Raw genomic sequence first — 21,709 nt, 5'->3', positions numbered from 1 at the left:
CTGCTTCAGGCCTCCTTCCCTCAGCTGAACAACACCAGAGAGTGGAAGAGCTGAGAGCGGCGCTCCTCTAAGGGGGAACGAGGGGACAAGCAAGCCACAGTGCTAGCTGGGGCTGAGGGCTGAGCCACTGCCTGTCACAAAGGATGGCCGACTGCCAAGCACCTGTCCCAGGAGCTGCGGGCTACTTGGTGACTCCCACGCTGGGGTCAAGCCCTGGAGCCCTCTCCTGAGCCCAGCTGAGCCCCTCCTTCCTCCCTCATGGGTCCAAGCAAGTGTGGCCCTCGGGTGTGGGTGGCCGTGCCCTAGCCTCCCTCTCCCTGTTGTTGCCAAAGAACCCCCAAAAATGTCACCTGTGAAAGTTCTGGATTTCCTCGACTTCGGGAAATGGCAGTTTTCAGGCTGGTCTGTTGCTATGGAATTCAAATTCATGGCAACTTTGTGCCATTGTGTTGGCTGCCTGCCTTAGCTCCTCTGACTTCCTTTACAATCAAGTCAATAAAAGTGTCACCTCGCCCTCATCTTTTTAGTATTTATATTTCAGATCAATGTGAGGCCTGAAGCCCATTGATTACCCTCCGATGAGTTGCAAAAAAGTGCAGTATTAAAAAGGGCTGGTTCTGAGATGGAGCCAGGGAAGTTGCTGGTCATGTGAATCAAGTTGTTTTCACATACAGCGACATCTTTTATTTATACGATTGCAATGTCTACCTCTGCTGTAGCTGTTCCTGCCTTTCCCGTGACACCGGGGGCTGCAGTTCCACGCCCCGACAAGTTGCCCGGTTGTTGCAAGCACCCCACAGTGGCCTCCAGCCTGTGCTGGGAAACCAGCTCTGAAGAGCAGGGACCCTGCATTACACCTTCCGTGACAGCCCCGAGGGGCATCTTCAAAAAAGAGACACACTCATGGCACTTAAAGGAAGCTGAATGTGCCTGTTCCTGGCTGGTCTGGGAGAACAGGCTTGTGCTGGGGACATGGAACACACTTAATGGCCAATCGATACCCAAGTCATGGTATCTGCTGCCCGCGGTTTACGTTTTCTAATAGGCGCCTCCTCCGGTCGTCAATACAGTGGTAGAAATGTCATCTTCAACTTCATACTGGCCCCAGGGCTGCCTCCGAGGCGGCCAGCACAGCCCCTTACAGCCTGGAAAGGAACACAACCACTGGCGAGCTGGGCTTACGCATCCCCAAAGAGGACACGGGAACAGGCCAGAAACACACACGGCAGAGACTGCAAGCCCCATGGCTGCCCCTACCCATTTCGTCCCTGACTCACAGCTTGATGATGTAGCAATGAGGGTGAAAAAGAGGCCCGTGCAGGCTTTTTTGTCTTGTTTTGTTTTGTTTTGTTTTGAGACAGAGTCTCACTCTGTTGCTTAGGCTGGAGTGCAGTGGCGTGATCTTAGCTCACTGCAACCTCCGCCTTTGGGTTCAAGTGATTCTCCTGCCTAAGCCTCCCAAGTAGCTGGGATTACAGGCACGTGCCACCAAGCCCGGCAAATTTTTGTATTTTTTTTTAGCAGAGATGGGGTTTCTCCATGTTGGCCAGGCTGGTCTCAAAGTCTTGACCTCAAGCGATGCCCCCTGCCTTGGCCTCCCAAAGTGTTGGGATTACAGGCGTGAGCCACCACGCCTGGCCTCGTGCAGGCTTTTGAAGCAGAGGGAAAGCATCTCAAAGCACGGCAAGAGGGGACAGAGCTGGGCAAGGGAAGGAGTCCGTCATTTTTAATAGTTTGTAATTTAGGAAGTAATGGAGTGGCATGACGAGGGGCTTTGAATTTTCACACCCAGCTACTCTGCTTCATAGCTGTGTGATTTTCGGCAAGTGACTTAACATATCTGCGCCACAATTCCTTATGCATAAACTGGGGATGATAACAGTGCCTGATTGGTGGGGCAGCCTGCTGGAAGCTTAACTGGGATAACACAGGTGATGAGTCTGGTCCAGGCAGCTGGCACAAAGGAAGTGCTCCCTCCTTCTTATTACTAACTCGTGTTATTGTTACTGTACAAAATGCCTGACCCTCCATCAGACATTGCACCCCATGGCACGCTGGCCATCCCCAAGCAAGGCCTCTACACGTGCCTGTGCATGCCTTCTCTGACAAGGAGGGGCTGTGTCAGCTCCGGCCACCCCTGTATCCTCAGAGCCCAGTACTCTGTTTCACTTGTCACCAGGCTCTGTTTTAAGTACTTTTCTGTGCACTAGCTCATTAGATCCTCAATAATATGATGGCTAGCCATTCATCACAACAGTTTCTAGAAAATTCCTTGCAGATGTGAGAATGTGGCTGGTGTCACTGTGGAGTTTGACGGCATTTCTCTTGGTGGGTGATGTTGGGAGTTTAATTAGAAATGGTGGGGCAGGCCAGTTGCGGTGGCTCACACCTGTAATCCCAGCACTTTGGGAGGCTAAGGCAGGCAGATTGCTTTAAGGCCAGGAATTCAAGACCAGCCTGGGCAACATGGTGAAACCCTATATGCACACAAAAAAAGGATGAGCCAGGTGGGGTGGCATGCACCTGTAGTCCTAGCTACTATGGAGGCTGAGGTGAGAGGATCACCTGAGCCCAAGGAGATAAAGGCTACAGTGAGCCATGATTGCACCACTGCACTCCAGCCTGGGCGACAGAGTGAGATCCTATATCAAAGAAGAAGGGAAGGGAAGGGGAGGGGAGGGGAGAGGAGGGGAGGGAAGAAGAGAAGGAAGAGAAGGGGAGGGGAAGGGAGGAAAGAAGGGAAGGGCTGGGTGCAGTGGCTCATGCCTGTAATCACAGCACTTTGGAAGGCTGAGGCGGGTGGATAACCTGAGGTCGGGAGTTCGAGACCAGCCTGATCAACATGGAGAAACCCCATCTCTACTAAAAATACAAAATTAGCCTGGCATGGTGGCACATGCCTGTGATCCCAGCTACTCAGGAGGCTGAGGCAGGAGAATCACTTGAACCCGGGAGGTGGAGGTTGCAGTGAGCCAAGATCGCGCCATTGCACTCTAGCCTGGGGAACAAAAGCTAAACTCCATCTTAAAAAAAAAAAAAAGGGAAGAAAGGGGAGGGGAGGGTGGGGGAGGGGAAAAGCAAAGCTGGGGCAAGTGACCAGACCATGAGAGTGTCCAAGGACCCCTTGCTGGGGGCGCCTAAAGACCGCGTGCAGCTCGTGTCTTCTTGCCTGGCTTCTTGCTCACTCTTTTTTGTCTTTTTTTTTTCTTTAAGGTGAAATTTACATAACAAAGAATCAGCCACTTGAAAGTGACCATGGCATTTAGTACTTTCACAAAGTTGTGCCACCACAACCTCTAACTAGTTCCAAAATATCTTCATCACCCCAAGGTAAAACTCTGTATCCATTCATTAGCAGTTACTCCCCACTTCCCTTCTCACTCCTGCAACCACCAATCTGCTTTCTGTCTATGGATTTACCTATTCTGGATATTTCATATAAATGGGATCATATAATACATGACCTTTCGTGACTGGCTGCTTTTACTTAGCATAATGTTTTCAAGGTTCATCCTGGTTGCAGCACGGATCAATACTTCATTCCTCTTTAAGGCAGAATAATATTCCGTTGCCTGGATAGACCACATTTTGTCTACCCATCACCTGTCGGAGGGCACTTGGATTGCTTCTACCTTTTGTCTCTTGAGAATAAGCTGCTGAGGACACGGATGTGCAACTCAAATACTCTTGATTTGCATCACAGCTGGACTTGCAGCTCTCAAAACCATCCCCTCTCCTGGTTCTGCCCTGGTGCCCCCATCCCCCTGGTTGACTCCTACTCACTCCTTAGGGCTCAGCTTCATGCCACTTCCTCCAGGAAGCCTCCTTGCTGTGCCTGGACAAGGCTGGTGCTCCTTTTCCTGAGGGGCTCCGTGACACTCTGGACATCCCCAAGTAAGCCCTCTGCACGTGCTGATCACTGCTTGTGAATGTCTTCCCTGATGAGGATGCAGCTGTGCCTGTGCCAGCCACATCTGTATCCTCAGAGCTCAGCACAATCCTGGGTGCACAGGAGGCACTTTAAAATGCTTGTTGATTACCTAGGTGGCCATCACCTCTGCAATTACTGGGACTTTGTGGCAGCTTCATAGGTTTTCTGACCCAGGAGTGATCATCAGATTGCAGGTTGGAGCGAGGTTCGTTTAATAGACGGGAGAAGCCACCTCCAGTGATTATCCCCAGTGGTGAAAGGCCCTTGGGAGACTTGTTGATAAAACAAAATGCAGTATGAAAATGGGAGCAGGCCGGGGAGCGGTGGCTCACGCCTGTAATCCCAGCACTTTGGGAGGCCAAAGTGGGTGGATCGCCTGAGGTCAGGAGTTTGAGACCAGCCTGACCAACATGGTGAAATCCAGTCTCTACTAAATCTACAAAAATTAGCCAGGTTTGGTAGTGCATGCCTGTAATCCCAGCTACTCAGGAGGCTGAGGCAGGAGAATCGCTTGAACCCGGGAGGCAGAGGTTGCAGTGAGCAGAAATCGTGCCACTGCACTCCAGCCTGGGTGACAAGAGCAAAACTCTGTCTCAAAAAAAAGAAAGAAAGAAAGAAAGAAAGAAAATAAAAGAAAATGGGAACAAAGCTGCCATTAAAAATGATTAATTAGAGCCCTGCTCATAGGTCTATGAGGAACAACACTATTAATATTCATGACCCTTAAACATTCTCCATGCACAGCCACTTACTCTTTATTTCTGTACTTGCTACTGTGTGGGCTCACCCCTTACCCTGAAGCTCTCCGAAGCATGAATTCTTCCCCAGAATGATTCCCTCTGGAGGGAACTGGGCCAGAGTTTCTGCCACTCACTTGCCTAAGGACTGTCACCATTGTTTACCCGCTCCCCAGACACCTGCGCCGGGCAGCTCAGAAAGTGCTTCCCCTCCCACCCCAGCCAGGTAGCAGGCAGAATGAGCCTTTTTTACGGTTTTATTTTGTAGCTGAACGCCACGGTGGTTTCTGGGAAGAAGGGGACAATGCCTGACCCCACGGGAGAGGGCTTAGCTTTCCCTAATAAGATGGCAGCAGAGAGATGACACAGAGAGAATGAAGGGACCGCTTCAATAGGGCAGCTGAAAGGAAACCATTCACGAGGGAAGGCAGAGTGAGAAGCCCGCAGGGGCAGGCGCCCCAGGAGCCCGTCAGCTCCACGGCAGCTCCAGCTGGGGAACATGCCAACCGCAACCTGGGAAAGCGCCAATTAAAAATATTAACCCCTGTGCAGGGCTCCGGACGCGGGCGCTGGTCATGGCGGAGCAGCCGCTCTGTGCTTTGAGGAAGATGTGTAGGAGAAGGAAGTGCAGAGAACCCAGTCGGGCTCATTGTTTTGCCTGTCCTGGTGGGAGCAAAAATCACTCCCTAGCACTTTTTACCTGTTTCTTGCCCCTGTGGCATCTTTGCTCTCCATCTGCCTCTTAGGAAGGGCCTCCTCTCTGCAGTGCCATCAACCCTTATGAGGGCTCCGTGAGGATAAAGACCGCGTCCACTTTGCTTGCTGGGGCCCAGCACACAGCAGGAGCTCAATAAATGCTCGATGAAGGATAATTCGGTTATTTAGCCCTATTTAATTACAAGCAACTCTCAATTGTCTTTAAAAATGATCAGGAGGGGAAGAGAACATTCAAACATGTCTATTTGTCTTGGGAGTGGGGTTCTTGGGCTGGTATTTCATAATACATGTGATTACACCAGGTATTTTGCAGGAATTTTCTTCTCCAGGTCTGAGATGTGTTACGTAACTTTTCTTCTTTAAATGTAATTGACATTCACTGGGTGCTGCACAGGCACTGGGCGTGGTCTGAGGGCTTCATCCTCACATGCTCCGGGATGGAAGCGTGATAGCAGCTGCACTTCCCACCACTAGGCGCATGACTTAATCAGGTATGTCCCAAATAATAGCCAGCCACACACACCACACACACCACACACACGCACACCACACACACACACCACACACCACACGCACACCACACACGCACACCACACACCACACACACCACACACACACCACACACACACCACACACACACCACACGCACACCACACGCACACCACACACACCACACACACACCACACGCACACCACACACGCACACACACCACACGCACACCACACACACACCACACGCACACCACACACGCACACACACCACCACACGCATACACACACTACACACACACCACACACACACACCACACACACACACCACACACACACCACACACACGCACACACACACGCACACACACCACACACACCACACACACCACACACACACACCACACACCACACACACCACACACACGCACACACACACCACACACACACCACACACACACCGCACACACACACACCACACACACAGAGCTTCATGGCCATATTTAGTGATTAGCTAATATAAAAAAGTCTGTACAAAGCTGACTTTACCCAGCAGGTACATTCCTTACCTTGTGATCTTGATGGGGAAACTGAGGCTCAGAGAAGTGAAGCAACTTCCCAGGTTCACACAGCTAGAGACTGGCAGACTATAGGATGTGGTGTTTACGTAAATGCAAATGTATTTGAAAGCTTTTGATTCTGAGGCTAGAAGTTCATTCAAGAGGATCCGACTATCTTCTGCTGCACATAAACGGGATCTCCCGCTTTGCTCTTACGTGACTGTGACTGGCTTCGACCCCTGTTGTGGAAGCGAGCTGGTGCTCCCTGCACCGCCCTTGCCTGGGGCAGCTACAGCTCAGCCTGGCTCGGCACTCCCCATCTTGCCAGACTGCCCCAGTCCCTCTAGACAATCAGTCTGGTCTTCCCCAGCCTCCCAGCTCTGTCTTCAGTGCCCTTTAATTAAACAGCAACTCTCCGCGGAAAGCAATTGAATTATCTAATTATGCCCTCCTAACCCAACTGCCGTCGTTAACACCAGTGACTTGGCAAAGCAGGTGTCTATGGGGCTCAATGGGAACCAGCAGTGACCCCCAAGCCACTCCTCTCTCCCACCCCACCCAACCCCAGACCTTGTCCTAAATAATGAATAGCCCAGAACCTGATGGCTGTGCTGGCCGGGACCTCAGATGCTGGCAGGAGCTTCAGCTGCCCTTAAATGCTCCTGAGTGGCTGCAAAGGACAGGGAGGGTAGAACATCCATCCGAGAGACCTCCTCCTGCCCTGGCTGGGCCCCGGACCGCTCTGTGGCACCCAAAGCATCTGGCTTCATATCCACTGGTTTGTTTTGTGTAATCATCCTGCAGCTCCCGAGCGGGCATCTCCTGTGTGAGGGCACACTGCCAGGGGCTGGGCATCAGAGATGAAGTCTTACTGTCACCTGGCTATAGTCCCAGGACATGGCCTTCACCCTGACTGAAGCTGGGGCTGGCTGACTCACCCCCGCCTTTTCTGGGGCCCCCAGCTCAGAGCCCCTCTTGGAGAAGGATTCAAGGCATATTTGAATAATAACTATTAAGATAAAATTCTAATATCGTGTGCATAATATTTAATGTGCTTCCTATGTAGCAAGCACCAGGTTCTTTTAATTTAAACGTAATTCTTACTTTTTTTTTTTTTTTTTCTTTTGAGATGGAGTTTCACTCTTGTTGCCCAGGCTGGAGTGCAATGGCATGATCTTGGCTCACTGCAACCTCCGCCTTCCGGGTTCAAATGATTCTCCTGCCTCAGCCTCCTGAATAGCTGAGATTACAGGTGCCCACCACCATGCCCAGCTAATTTTTGCATTTTTAGTAGAGATGGTGTTTCACCATGTTGGCCAGGCTGGTCTCAAACTCATGACCTCAGGTGATTTTCCCACCTCAGCTTCCCAAAGTGCTGGGATTACAGGCGTGAGCCACCACGTCTGGCCTTACTTTGTAATTTGAAAAAATGTCAAACCTATGCAAGTATAGCAAAATTAATTCCTTTTGTACCTTTCCCTCGATTCCCAGTTTGTGAGCACCTTGCCACATTGCTGTCTCTCTTCACACATAGTCTATACTGTTTTAGTTTTGTTGACTCCTTCTAGAGTTAGTTGCAGACATCATGCCCCTTCACCACGAATTACTTGCAGCTTGTGTCATCTAAGAACGGGACACTCACAGCCTCAGGACAATGATCAGATTCAAGAAATTTAATACTGATAGCATACCACTGCCCTATGCGGGAGATGGTCCCTGTGCACGTTTTGCTAATTTTCCCAATACTCCTCTTTTCAGTAATTTTATCTTTTCCCTTGACCCAGGGTCCAGTCCAAGACCCCACATTACATTGGGTTGTGCCTCGTCAGCCCCTGTAGTCTAGACCAGCTCCTCAGCCCATATATATATATATATATAATATATATAATATATAATATATATAATGTATATATATAATGTATATATATACACACACATATACATATGTATATATGTATATACATATATGTGTACCTTATATATACGTGTGTGTGTATATATATATATGTATTTTAATTTTGGAAAAATTTTAGATTTACAGAAAATTTCCAAAGATAGAACAGAGTGTTCTCCATAACCCTTCATCCAGTTCCCCCTAATGTTATCATCTGACATAACCACAGTACACCTGTCAAAAGTGAGAAAAGAGCATTGTTGCTGCACTACAGACCAAACTCCAGACTTTGGATTTCATCTGTTTTTCCACGAATGTCCTTTTTCTGTTCCAGGATCTCACTCTACTCAGCAGCAGCTGTTGATCTTTCAAGAGACTGATGGACGTTAGGTTCTTTCCAAACTTGTGTCATTTTAATTTCCTCAACAACCCTGCAAAGACGGTGTGTTATCGAGGAAACTGAGATGAGAGGAGGTGAAATGACTCACCCAAGGTCACATGGCTAGTAAGTGGAAAAGGCTGACTCAAGCCCTCAGCCTGGCTCCAAAGCTAGCTCTAACTTCATCTGCATCATGAATCTCTCTCTCTGTCTCTCTGTCTCTCGCTGTCATGCATACATCACACTCATACAGAGGTGCACACACAGCATTTTACCCATATTTAGCAATTGGCTAACACAAACAATTTTAACAATGTGCCAAATATTAAAAGAATCCCTCACTTTATCCAACAGGTATATTCCCAGAAAGTTGACTGTAGTTCTGTAGAAGAGCTCACTAGAAAGTAGCCATGTATCGGCTGGGCACGGTGGCTCACGCCTGTAATCCCAGCACTTTGGGAGGCCAAGGTGGGAGGATCACCTGAGGTCAGGAATTCAAGACCAGCCTGGCCAACATGGTGAAACCCCATCTGTACTAAAAACACAAAAATTAACCGGGCATGGTGGCACGTGCCTGTAGTCCCAGCTACTCCAGAGGCTGAGGCAGGAGAATCACTTGAACCCAGGAGGCGAAGGTTGCAGTGAGCCAAGATCACACCACTGCACTCCAGCCTGGGCGATAGACGGAGACTCCATCAAAAAAAAAAAAAAGTAGCCATGTATCCCTTGCCTGCTATGGGCTCAATGCTTTGCATATATTTCTTCATTTGATCAGTACACAACTGTTGATGGGATGTGCTGTCACGCCCATTTTAGAGATATGAAAATGGAGTCACAGACATGAGAATTGACTCATTCTAGGTGGAACGGCCAGTTACTAGCCGAGCGGGGATTGGAACTCAGTTCCCTTTGTCCCCAGTGCCTCGTCCTTAACCACCAGGTTCAACTCACTCCTAGATGAAAGGGTTCCCGTTGTCCTTGTGCGTCCTAGTGCAGTGGCAGTGGAGAACGCTGGACAGAATGGCTGCAGAGGCTCTGCGGTAGGCCTGACGCCACTCATGATTCCCAGGGACTCGTGTGCCTCGGGCAGCCAGTGCCACCCTGTCACTCACAGGGACGAGGCTGATCCAAGGGCTCCACTTTAATAACGGGTCCAGCTGGTGCCAGCTTTTATTTTAGCGACGTGTGAATGCTGTTGCCATGGAATGCAGCCTTATACCCAGGGTGCAGGAACTACCGAGAGGAGAAGCTGCTCTGGGCTGTGTTTTTCCCTCTATCCAAATTTCATTTCCCTCTGCGTGTTCCACCACTGATTATCTTTTTAGTCTGCACAGAAAACTGGCACACGGAGGACAGTTTGAGTTAAGGCGCTCTGTGCTTTATCGTCCCCAGTCCCCATGTGTTTACAAGCCACCACTTCTGAGAAGGGAGGCATATGAAATTGTTATTTTCCCACTGTGTGTGAAAATAGCATCCGAGTAGAGCGTGGGGCAGGATTGGTCCAACATGCCAAGCAGCTCTTCCTTCTCAGTAGGACAGCGGTCCCCAAACTGCTCCTCAGACACCCTTCACTCCTGTTAAAACTTGGCTTAAAAAGTCTCTTTTTGAAAAGAGGGGCTTGGGACTCCCAGGAGTCTTTGGCTGGGCATGTACACAAACCAGCGGCCCTCTCGGCCGTGCGGCGCGTGGAGGTTGTGTGAGCCCTGGCTTCCGCGTCAGCAGACCTGGACTTAGCTTCCAACAAGCTGAGTGAACTTGGGCCAGTGACTTAACTACTCTGGCCCTCCTCAATTGCCTCATTTGTTTTTTGTTTTTTCTTCGAGACGAAGTTTCGCTCTTGTTGCCCAGGCTGGAGTGCGATGGCATGATCTCAGCTCACGGCAGCCTCTGCCTCCTGGGTTCAAGTGATTCTCCTGCCTCAGCCTCCCAAGTAGCTGGGATTACAGGCACCTGCCACTTCACCTGGCTAATTTTTTGTATTTTTAGTAGAGACAGGATTTCCGCATATTGGCCAGGCTGGTCTTGAACTCCTGACCTCAAGTGATCCACCTGCCTTGGCCTCCCAAAGTGCTGGGATTACAGGCGTGAGCACTGTGCCCGACCAATTTCCTCATTTGTAAACAAGGGAAACAACCGGTTACAGCTCAGAGCTGGGGGATAAAGAAAAAGGCTGTAAAGCCCAGTGCCCGGCACAAACTAACCGCGTGGTGACAGGAGTTGGCAGCAGTATCACCTTTTCTTCCCATGACCACTCCCTACTTCCACTCCCTACTTCCTTCCTTCCTTCCCCCTCTTCCTCCTTCCTGGACAAAAGGACAGGGCATGAGGTTGGGGAAGTGGTGAAGGGGGTGGGTAAAAGGCTAAATGGGTGCTTTTAGCCTAGTAGAAGGCACAATACATATTCCAAATAGCTGCAATGCCTGTGAGACTGTACTCACGGCCCGTGGTCACCGAGCACAACCTCCACCTCCCAAGTTCAAGACCAAGTGCTTCTGGTACATGTGGCTTTAAGTGCAACCTCCGCCTCCCAGTTTCAAGACCAGGCGCTACCGGTACATGCAGTTTTAAGTGCACTTTGTACATGATCTTTCTTTTCTTTTCTTTCTTTTTTTTTTTTTTTCTTTTTTTGAGGCAGAGTCTCACTCTGTTGCCCAGGCTGGAGTTAAGTGGCGCAATCACGGTTCACTGTGGCCTCTATTTCCCTGGGCTCAGGTGATCCTTCCACCTCAGCCTCCTGAGTAACTGGCACCACCATGCCCCACTAATTTTTGTATTTTTTTATAGAGACGGGGTCTCACCATGTTGCCCAGGCTGGTCTCAAACTCTTGGGCTCAAGTGATCCTCCCACCTTGGCCTCCCAAAGTGTTGGAATTACAGGCGTGAGCCACTTCACCCGGCCTATGAGATCTCTTCTAATCCTCAAAACAATCCCATGGGGGAGGGGCTATTCTTATTCCCATTTTGCAGATGGGAAGACTGAGATTCAGAGAGATTCACTAATACATCGAAGTCACACGTCTACGGGAGGGTGGGGGCTGGGGTTTCAAGCTGGTTGTCTGCAGAGCTGTAAGCTTTGTCACTACCACGCCCTTCCCACAAGAGCAGTCCAGGGCCTCAGGGTCAGGGGCTGGCATTAGTTCTTCCAGGGGGGAGAGCCAGGGATGGCTCCTCAGAGGAGGGAGCAGCAGGGTCAGCCCCTGAAGCCCCGTAGGATGTCCTGGAGACCTATGGCGACGGCAGGCCTGGGTTGGGGGCCAGAATCCACCGTTTTCAGTGCCCACTATTTTGTTCCCAAGGAAGAAACGTCCAGGCCAGGGGCATCGCAGGTGTGTATGTGAAACAGCCTGGACCCCCGGACTGCAGCATGGAGGGCAGGAGGGAGTAACATGAAGCAGCTGTTGGGGGAAGCTGGGCTAGCATCACTTTAGGGCCACTTGCAAACCTCATTCTCTAGGCAATGAGAAACGGAGGGTTGCCAGGGAATGGAATGAATGGGGCAGAAGGGATGTGAGGCTCAGATGATGGCATCAAAGGTACAAGTCGGGAACTGGACTGTCTGCTGAGGGGCGTTCATGGTCATCCATTTACTCATCTGTTGTGTCCTTGAACTGTTACATTCTTCCCAACTAACATACAAGCTCACTCAGGTCAAGTGGAGGAGCGAATGTTGTGGGTGCTCAGGGGGCCGTGGGGAGTTTCAGCGATTGGGGGCGGCTCACTGCTGTCAGCACCGTCTACCCCCTCCCCCCAACCTGGCCCCTTGTCTCCAGATGCCATGGTTTTTTCTTCTTCTTCCTCCTCTAGGGCAGGTAAAACCCCAAGGAATACCTGGAAGTGGGAGGAGTGGAAAGCGGGTGGTGAGGGGGGCACCCCTCTTCATCCACTGTGGAAATTCCAGGCAGCTCGGGAGAGCTTGGACGGACTGTTTTCATTAGGAGTCATACCCACTAACCCACACGCAGACCTCTGCACTTCTCATCTGAACACGGAGAATATATTTCAGAGCCGTGATTGTCTCACTATGTATGTGAGGGGGAAAAGCTGACAGGTAAGACAATCCTATTCAGGAGAGAGACAGAGAGAGAGAGAGGAGAGAGAGAGAGGGGAGTGTGCAATAGCAAGAACTAGAAGGAAATGCACTTTTATTATTATTATTATTATTATTTTAAGACAGAGTCTCGCTCTGTCACCCAGGCTGGAGTGCAATGGTGCGATTATGGCTCACTAGGTAGCCTCGAACCCCTGGGCTCAAGTGATCCTCCCACCTCAGCCTCTTGAGTAGCTGGAACCACAGGTGCAGGCCACCATGCCCAGCTATTTATTTTTATTTTTATTTTTTGTAGAGATGAGGTTTTGCTACATTGCCCAAGGCTGGTTGCAAACTCCTGGCCTCAAGCCATCCTCCCACCTTGGCCTCCCAAATTTCTGGGATTACAAGTGCAAGCCGCTTTGTCTGGCCAAATTTGATTTTAAATATGCCAATTAGCATCGATGCTGATCCTATTAATCCACTAATTACTTAGCTTTACCTGAGCACACAGGAGTCATTTAATATAAACTGCACATACCCCTCTTCTTACTCATTGCTTGTTGGGTCATTCACCTAGTACACATGTATTGAGTGTCTACTGTGGGCAAGGCACAAGAGGTCTTCACTGAGCCAGCCAGGTAAAGCCTTCCCCTGTGCAGCTTGCAGTCTGGTGGAGGTGTGAGGAGGGGGCCCCGGTAACCAGGAAGTCACAGCATGGTGTGGGCAGGGCTCTGTATCAGGGGAAACATCGGATCAGGTGGGAGCTGCAGAGGCCTGGGCGCCCCCAGCATCGGCTCCCTCTGACCCTCTGACTGTCTGCCTCCTGACCCATCTGGGTTTCAGGAGGGTAGAACTATATCAGTCTTGTTCTGCCATTCTTCTGGATAAGGCACATGGAACGGCCCTGGTGGGTACTTATTAGATGAATAGACATCACTTTTTAACACCTACTCAGGCACAGCCCTTGGCAAGACCGGCCTGTTTCATGCTGCATCATTGCTGTCTCTATTTCCTTTTTGTAGATAAGGGGACTTGGAGAGGTGAGATTGTTCGCATCGGGTTATACGGTGAGAGAGTTGTAGAGTGGGGATTGGAACTACTTCTTTCCCAAGATCTCATTCCCCCCATTCCCCCTTCTCCCAAAGCCAGACCTGCTTCCATCAGCACCTGCCACCTTCTCAACAGCCTGTGCCAGGTAGAGGTGAGGGAAGGAAGGGCAGGTGGGAAGGAGGGTAGAAGGAGAGGGCAGTCTGGAGTCAGGAATATCCGCGGCGCCCAGTCTTGGCGTCTTGTGATGCTGAAACTCAAGAGCCCCCTGACTCAGCAGGATATTAATAACCCCGGCCGGTCCTGGGAGGGCACTTCTGCCAGGGAGGAGAACAGCACGGCTGTGCGCCCTCCCTGCCGCTGGTGGCAGCTCACACTCTACTGTGCTCACCTTGCCTGGCTCCCCACACAGGGAGCTCCCTGGAAGCTCCTTGGAGCAGATGCTGCTCTGTATCTCCAGACCCTAACACAGAGCTGGGTGCACTGAAGGCACTCAATAAATAACTGTGGAGAGAATGAATGGATGGACAGATACATAAACAAAGCTTCAAATTTCCCAGAAACATCCCTCCCAGTTCCTCTCCCTACTTTATCATCCAGTTGCACATAATATGTGCTCAATGAACACAGGTTGGCCAGGCATGGTGGCTCATACCTGTAATTCCAGCACTTTGGGAGGCTGAGATAGGAGGATCACTTGAGCCCAGGAGTTCGAGACCAGCCTGGGCAACATAGTGAGACCCCTGTCTCTACAAAAAATAAAAAAATAAAAAATTAGCCAGGCATGGTGGCACACATTTGTAGCCCCAGCTACATGGAAGGCTGAAGTGGGAGAATTGCCTGAACCTGGGAGGTAGAGGCATGTCCTCACCACTGCACTCTGGCCTGGGCAACAGAGTGAGATCCTGTCTCAAATAGTAGTAGTAATAATAATATTATTAATAATAATAATAATACACACAGGTTGCTTGTTTCATGTTTAACATTGCCCTCAATTGAACACATTTCTCAAGTACCGTGTGTGTCTGGTGTGGCCCTGGGCTGTCTATAGGGTGGGTAGAGACTCATCCTCATCCTCTAGAAGAGGGAGAACATGGAGTCCAATGTGCCTCTCCCCCATCCAGACAGACATGACGAATCCATCGCCAGGCAGCCATGACTAGTCAATCACAGCACTCTGTCCTGATAACCTGAGATCCAGCTCAACACAGGCCCCTCGTCAACACTGATACTTGGAATTTTCCCCCTCTTCACCCTCTCTGCCTGCTGCACTTCTCCATCTGAGTCTGAGAGACCACAGACGAGGGCAGCCAGAGAAGAGCCCCCTCTTCCAGAAGCAGAAGCTACTCTCCTCTCTGGTTATAAAATGCAGAGTGGTGGGTGGGCTTAGCTGGGGGAAGGTTACTGGGGACAGTAAAGCATAGGCTCTATAGGACCAGAAGTTGCCTTCCTGCTCTGCTGTGGGAGGACCCCAAGGTGGCCCGACCCCAGTGACCTGGGCCCTGAGGGGGATGCTTGGGAGCGGGGTCTTCCTGAAAACACCCTAGGGAATCCCAAGGGCAGCAGAGAACCACATCACCCCAAACTCTGGGCTGCGGGCATGTGCACATGTGTGTTGGAGGTCAGCAGTGATTATCAGTATACTGAACAACCAGCAGGCCATGGGTGCTGCCCAAGGGGACAGGCAGGTGCCAGGTGAGCGCAGGAGTGAGACCTAGAGGTCCTGCTGCTGTGCCAGGCACTAGCCCAGGTAGCTGCTGGGTTTGGGGGAGGTCTAGCTATCTAGAGGCTCCCAAGGAAGGGTGCTGAGTGGCCTGGGAAGTGGGATGGGGAGATCCTCCAGGGGCCCAGAATAGTGGCTCTTTGCCGACAGTAAATGCATGAAGCATTTCAATGTTTCAACAAATGGGAGTGGTGGCCCTCGTGCAGACCAGCCAGACAGCAGCAGCCCCACATATGGATGCCTCATGCCAAGAGGTTCTTTCTGGAAACTGCCTGGTCATACCTGGTTAAGAGGTTCCAGCCTCACCCTTGGGCTCCCAAGGCCCTGCAGACACAGAGCAGTTGCTCGGTACATGTTTGGCCATTTAGCTGCAAAAGAAGAGTTTTTCCCAGTGTACCATAAGGCATTTCTGGAGCTCACATTGACAAAAATTAAAAATCAAAGCGCAGACCAGAAGCTCAGGCCTGTCTACCCGGCCCGCCGCCTCTGTGTTCCCCAGTGGCCGCGCCGCTGGCTGCCCAGGGCATCACCTGTGCCATGTGCGTGGTGTGTTAATGTCAGGCTTCTAACAATCCTGTTCTTGACGCATGTCTCTCCTCTCCTTAGGGAGTTGTCATTGTGCTAATCGTTCAGGGAAACATTTGTACTGGGTGAGCTGAGACTCCTGTGTCAGGAGAGGACCTGGGAGGCCAGCAGCTTATCTGAAAATGTTAGCACTGGAAGGACCCTCAGGTGCCACCAGCTCAAACTCCTCCCTTGATGGATGAAGATCTTGAACCCCAGAAATGGAGTCAGGGACTCAGCTACAGTCCCAAAGCTTTCAGGGGGCAGAATTGGGGCAAGAAATTCTGAGAAATGTGGGCGGGGAAGGGTCAAGGCACTGGCCGTGGGGTCACAGGCGTGTGTTTGGATCCTGGTGTAGGACTTGGATCAAGTTGTTTCACCTTTCAGAGCCTCAGTTTCCCTATCTGTAAGGAGGGGACAAGGAAGAGCCCCCGCTTCCAGGTCTGGCACATGTTCTGTTATGTGGGGCGCGAGTAGGGGTTTGGAAGAGAGAGGTGGTGCTTTTGGCTGCACAGTGAATGGGTGTTGTAAGCTGACCTCAGAGAATGAGTTCATTTGAACAGGAGTTCAGGGATACATCCCTCTATTTGACAGGAAAGCATATTTTCTTTGCCTTCTAATGTCGCCCTAGTTCACCGTCTTATGAATTCAAAGCCAAAGGTGGCCTTTCCCCCTTTGAGGTGGGGTGAGCACTCCCTGTTGCTAGAGGCCCAAAGGCTGTGCTAGGTAAGGGGAGGCCCTTCTGCTCAGGCTGGGGACACTTTCCAGGGTCAAGGGTTCACCTGCTGCCGGCAGGCTGATCACCTGCGGGGCTCCTACACCCCTCTGAGCACTCTGCAGTCATGATTGCATTCTTAACTTCTCATGACAACCCTGAGAGGTGGTGCTGTTGTGCCCACTGTACAGATGGAAAATTGAGGTGAGAAGGCGTGCCCAAACACATAAGTGGCAGCACAGGGACTCTCAGCCTGGGCTGTCGGGTTCTGAGACCAGGCTCATAAATGTCAAGCTTACCGCGAATGTGGCCAAAGACCATCATATAGGCCACTGGAGGACCATCCTGGGGCCGTCTCAGCGTCCCCAGGTGACCACGCCACACGTGCTTGGCTCAGAGTCCCATTGGCCTCAAGGTGATCTCCAAAAGCAGTGAAAGAAGCTGGGGTCATCAGAACTACAGAGAGGGGTCCTGGAGGAGCCTCTGGGCAGGGCAGGGAAGGGAGTGGGCCAGATAACCACAGAACTGCATCGTGCAGCCAAGTTGGACTCCAGAACCAGCAGAACCAAGAAGAGAGGAAGTCGGGCCCAGAACTTTTGTTTTCCCAGATTCAAAAGAAAAATCTCCTGGGAGTCCTTTTGAATGTGAGAAGCCATGTCCCTCCAACTCCCAGGTGAGGCAAAAAGCAAAGCATGTGGCCAAGTGACCCTGGCTGCTTTTCCCTCCCAGCCTGCACGTCTGTGTTTACTCCACCAGTAAAAAAAAAAAATGAACCCAGTGAAAAAGGAGTGAAGGGTAGGGATGGGAGGCAGAAGACTCTGTGAGGAATCTCCAGGGCAGACAACTCACCGGGACCTCCAGGAGGGGGAGGAGTCCCACCCCCAGAAACGGGGGCAGCATGGGCTAAGTGTGGACATCCTAGAGGTCACGGGCAACGGCCAGCCAAGTCCACGGAGTGAGAGACCAGTGGCAGCTGGAGCTGTCTCCATCCATTAGGTCGAGTGTCATGAAACAAGAAATCCAAGCTGGTTCCCAAGATCAGGAGTTGACTTTGTGAGCGATGGTACCTGCCACCTTCTAGGGAGCCCTGATCCCAAGGCCTTCCTTTGAATAGAAAAGATCGACCAAGAGGGAGGCAGGACGAGGAAGAGAGAGGGACCCTGTCTCACCGTGTCTTACAGCCTGGACTGCTGGAAAGCACAGATGTGGGGATGTTTGGGGAAACATCACTGTGTTTCCTTTTGGCAGGATTCAGAACAAGGGCCAGGGCCAAGGTCACAGGACTCAGAATTCAGTGCTTTGATGGACCAAGAGTTTGTATGCCAATGGTGACAACTTAATGAGAAAATGATTGCACACAACACAGCATGTGTGAATGTGCACGTGAGATCAGGAAGGAGGCAGCCAGGGAATACTCTTCTGTTGATCAGTTTCTCTTGCTGTGGGTCGTCTTTCAGAATTTTCAGCTGCCTTTCGTTACAAAGATTGCTGCGCCCAGCTTGCCTACAGCTGTCGTTCATCTGTGTAGGACTTTGCATGGTTGCAAATGGGTGCTTTTGGGGTGGGGCCTACATGGGGCTCTTTTTGAATGACGACAATGATCAAGCGAGCAGGGTGTGGGGGTGCCGTGCTCTGAAGGCCGCTGCAGGGTTCGTGAGCTCCCCGGGGCAGTGGGAGGCAGAGGGCTGAGGCGCAGAGCAGGTAGTTCTATAAGTGGGTCAATTATTTAGTGATCAGCACATGTCTGAGAGGAAGGCCACATCTGCTTTGCTGTCCTGGAGGCCCAGATCCCCTGCCCAGTAAGGAAGAAAGATGTTTTTCTCTAGGGGAGGAGTCGCCGGGTGGGAGGGGGAGGCAGCTTCCTCCTGCTGATAATGCATTTTCCCTTCTGATTGCAGCCTTTCCTCAGCTCCTGCTCTCCTTGCTGATGCAAACCTCTTCCCAATCACCTCCACACGCCCCTGCTGCCCCGAGCGGGAGGCTGTGAGAAGCCTGCACACCTGGCGAGAGGATGAGGCGGACCCAGGAGAAAGATCCCATGACTCGGCCAGCTGCGGCTCCTTCCACAACTTCTCCTGCTCCCCACATTGGGAGTCGGGAGAAACTGTCCCAAAAGCAGGAGAGGAATGGGTGGGGTGAGGGTGGAAATTCGGATTCGGATTCAAGAGCAGATTCTGAATTGTTCATGTGTGAAAAGAGACACTGTGGCTGGGAGGAGAGCTGGGGCTGGTGTTTCCATTTATTTCCCAGGCTTGATGGCCAGGTGACACTGGTTAGTCTAACCCCATTGCTCTTCTGACACGGAGCAGTGTTCCCCTGGACTCCCCATCATCGTGGAACAGAGAGCCTTGGCCAGAGGAGAGACTCGGCCAATGACGACTAATCAGAGCCGACATTTCTTGATCATCTACTACCTGAAATAATTCCTACACATTTTCTCAGTGAATCCGTCCAACAATCCCAGGAGGTAGGTGCCATGACTATCACCACTTGACAGGTGAGGAACTGAGGCCCAGAGAGGTGGGAGTGGAGGTCTGGGTTCCCACCAAGCCTGGGGATTGCTCTTGGCGCTCCTAGTTTGAGCTTTCCTTGTCTCCTATCCTGAGAGGTAGGACTCGCCTCCACCATTGACTTTGTGTTGTCAGTGTTTTTGGCAATACTGCCAGGCCAGCGTGCTCACACTCTGCCTGCATGCATGTGTGTGCATAGGCATACACATACCCACTCACACTTCCTCAGACTGCACCGCCTCCCTGGTTTGGCCTGTGTCTGGCACATAGTAGGTGCTCAGACAACCTTTGTGAGGTGCACAGGCAGCCTGGTCCATGAGATGTGAATAATCCCACTAGACTTGCTGCACCCCAAAGGCAGGACCCAGTGGATCTGTCACCATGGGCATCCCCAGGGCTGGGGGATGCTGGCCCACAGTAGGTACTCAGTGGGTAGGCCACAATTGCCCAGAAGATGCCCCCTGAGCTCGAAGCTGGCAGGGCTGGGCAGTTACCCGCTCTCACTGAAAAAGGGGTGCCAATGCTCCTTTGCTTCCTGTCTCCTGAGACTGAGGAGTCCTCAGGGACTCCGGAATTTATGGCGGTGAGCAGCGATGGGTCCTGCCTCTGGGGCTTCCAGACGAGAGACCGGCTGCCTGCCTGGCTGTCTGCTACCCCATGGAGTGTGGAGGAGGTGGGCTTCCTTCTCACAGCAGCCACCCCTCGCCAGGGAGCTGAGCAGCTTTGCCTGGAGGAGCCTGGGCTCTTCGGGGCTGAGCTTTGCTGCTTTCCTCTCCCTGTCATGCTGCTGGAACTCGGGAAAGAGACATTTCCATGGGAACTCACGGATTGGAGGGATCCCAGCCAGGCTTCTGGTGGAAGAAACTTTGCAGACAAAGGCACAGTGGCTCAGTAGTATTTCCACCCAGTCCACAGGGGCTGTTCTCACCTGCCCAGGGCTCACTTGCCATGAACCCTGGAGAAGGCACCAACTCACTCCCAGCTCCCAGTCCCTGTATATTTTTTTTTTTTTTTTTTTTTTGGCTCTGTCACCCAGGCTGGAGTGCAGTGGTGCGATTCAGTCTCAGCTCACTGCAACCTCCACCTCCCAGGTTCAAGCGATTCTCATGACTCAGCCTCCCAGGTAGCTGGGACTACAGGCACGCACCACCACCACGCCTGGCTAATTTTTGTATTTTTAGTAGAGACAGGGTTTCACCATGTTGGCCAGGCTGGTCTCAAGCTCCTGACCTCAAGCAATCCACCTGCATCAGCCTCCCAAAGTGCTGGGATTACAGGCGTGAGCCACCGCGCCCAGCTAGTCCCTGTATCTTTTGCTGGCAAGTGGAGACTGCAATGCCGGTTCCCTCCCAGGGCTGTTGGGAAGAAACAATCTTGGAATGATAAGCTTGGGACTGAGACCATATATCAGCGAGCCCAGCCATGAGGCCTGTATTCAAATAGGAGCCCTGCCTTCCCGGAATAACCTAGGACACATCCTTCAACCTTGGTATTCTCATCTGAAGAATGGCCAGGATAAGAGTCTCTTTCACAGAACGGTGGTTAAAGCAGAAATTGGAGATTGTCAGTAAATTGCTGTGCTTGGTGCCTGAGTGTGTAATACCAGAGCCACCTTGTGTTAAGCACTTTCTAGAAGCCAAATCGATTTCAAGCATTAGTTCACTAAATCCTTAGACCAAGCCTAGGTATTGGAGACCATTCTAACCTCCATTTTCCAGGTGAAACAAATGAGCCTTGGCAAGGTGAGTCACACAGCCAGGAATGGGACCCCAGGGCTGCTTGACTCTGAAGCCCCAAATTTCAACTGTGACTGTATTAAGTGCTCATTTAAGATCTGGAAGGACCAACAAGGTTCAGCCACCATCCCATTTCACAGCTGAGAAAATTGAGATCCAGAGCAGGGAAGAGCCCAGTCGAGTCACAGAGCTGCTGGTGCTGGAACCAGGCCTAAGTTTCCACAATGGCTGCTCACATTTATCGAGCACTTACTGTGTGCCACGTTCGAATTGCTTTCTGTCCATCATTTTATTTGATCTTTACCATAACTCTAGGAAGATGGAGACTATTACAATCCCATTTTTCATTTGGGTAAAGTGAGGCAGAGAGGGAAGTACCTTACTCAAGGTTGCACAGCTAATTAGCAGGAGAGGCACGACTCACACCCAGAGAGTCAGGCTCTAGAGCCCTCATCCAAGCCGCTTTGTGGCACTGCCTCCCAGCCAGGGCAGGCTGGCCTTGCCCGGCAGCCTGGGGCCTAGGTCGACTTGCCTGCCAAGGGGGTGGAGTCTGCACGACTCCTACGGTATGGCCGCCACCGGGCAAGGCAGGGTGCCGCTGAGCTGCAGTACTCAGGGAGATGGGCACGGAGCTGGGACTGGCAAGCTCAGTGTGCTCGAAGGCCATTAGCCCCCTGC

This window comes from Pan troglodytes, chromosome 11 (assembly GCF_028858775.2).
Source record: "Pan troglodytes isolate AG18354 chromosome 11, NHGRI_mPanTro3-v2.0_pri, whole genome shotgun sequence".
In the NCBI taxonomy this organism is placed as follows: domain Eukaryota; kingdom Metazoa; phylum Chordata; class Mammalia; order Primates; family Hominidae; genus Pan; species Pan troglodytes.
This window is presented reverse-complemented; position numbering follows the sequence as displayed.